The 1557-nt window shown below is 39.4% G+C and overlaps 1 pseudogene; it reads left to right on the top strand.

The window, feature by feature from the left end:
* Positions 1-943: 943 nt before the first annotated feature.
* Positions 944-1345, top strand: LOC103273656 (annotated as a pseudogene).
* The last annotated feature ends 212 nt before the right edge of the window (positions 1346-1557 follow it).

The following is a 1557-nucleotide window of genomic DNA, read 5'->3' as shown; positions in this document are numbered from 1 at the left end:
TAGAGTTCACCAGTGAACCTACCTGGGCCTGGTGCTTTCTATTTGGGAAAATTATCAATTATTGATATCATTTCTTAATCACATATAGACCCACTAAGGTGGTCTATTTCTTCTTGTATGAGTTTTGGTAGACTGTGTCCTTTGAGGAATTAGTCCCTTTCATCTAGGTTATCAAATTTGTGAGGATAGAGTTAGTGTTTATAATGATCCTTCTTATTTTTTTTTTTAAGTTAGGGTCTCACTCTGTTATGCAGACTGGAATGCAGTGGCACAACCATAGCTCACTGTAGCCTCAAACTCCTGGGCTCAAGTGATTAACCTGCCTTAGCCTCCCAAGTAGCTGGGTGTGGCACACATTACCACATTTGGCTAATTTTTAAATTTTTTGTGAAGATAAGAGTTTTACTATGTTGCTTTCGCTGGTATTAAACTCCTGGCCTCAAGCAATCCTCCTTCCTTGGCCTCCCAAAGCACTGGGATTGCAGGCATGAGCCATCATACCCAGCCCTTGTTCCTTCATTTCAACGTCCATGGGATCTCTAGTGATGTCCTCTCTTTCATCTCTGATATTAGTCATTTGTATTGTCTTCATTTTTTTTGTTGTTGTTAGCCTGGCCAGAGGCTTATTTATTCTATTAATCTTTTCAAAAAACCAACTTTTGCTTTCTTGATTTTTCTCTATTAATTTAATTTTTCTCTATTCATTCAATTTTGCTGTAGTACTTATTATTATTTTCCTTTGCTTACATTGGATTTAATTTATCTAATTTTTCTTGTTCCCTAAGGTGGTAGCTTAGGTTATTGATTTTAGATTTTTCTTTTTTTTGTAATATATGAATTCAGTGCTAAAATCTCCCTCTAAGTACTGCTTTTGCTGCATCCTACAAATGTTGATATGATGTATTTTTGGAGACCAAGGGCTAAAGCTATGAGACTGGAAAAAATGCAGGCCACCTGGGCACTACTCATTTCTCCGGCTTTGATCTGCTATTGTACCAGGAGTCTAATCAGGTCTGTGTCTGCCTCCTTCCTGAAAAGGTCAGAGAATTCATCTAAACAGCCTTCCTTCAGCAGCTCCCCACTCCAGGTGGCCAAACGGGAGTTCCAGACCAGCGTAATCTACCAGGACATTGAAACAGCAGCCAAGTTTATTGATGCTGGAGCAGCCACAGTTGGTGTGACTGGTTCAGGGACTGGCATTGGAATGGTGTTTGGCAGCTTGATCCCTGGCTATGCCAGGAATCTGTCTTTCAAGCAGCAACTCTTCTATGCCTTTCTGGGCTTTGCCCTGTTAGAAGCCATAGGGCTTTTCTGTTTGATGGTCACCTTCCTCTTTGCCATGTGAGACTCCATGGGGGTCACCTACCTGTCCTGCTGCTGTGACTCCATACCATTGCTGGTTCTGGGGTGTGTTAGGCTTTACCAGTAAACACTACATTTCTCTTTAAAAAAAATAGAAAAAGATGTATTTTCATCTTCATTCAGTTCAAAATATTTAAAAATATATCTTAAGTTTTTTTTGGAACCATGTGTTATTTAGAAGTTTGATTAATATTC

This window comes from Carlito syrichta, unplaced genomic scaffold (assembly GCF_000164805.1).
Source record: "Carlito syrichta isolate Samal-C Ts95f unplaced genomic scaffold, Tarsius_syrichta-2.0.1 Scaffold112660, whole genome shotgun sequence".
Classification (NCBI taxonomy): domain Eukaryota; kingdom Metazoa; phylum Chordata; class Mammalia; order Primates; family Tarsiidae; genus Carlito; species Carlito syrichta.
This window is presented reverse-complemented; position numbering and strand designations above follow the sequence as displayed.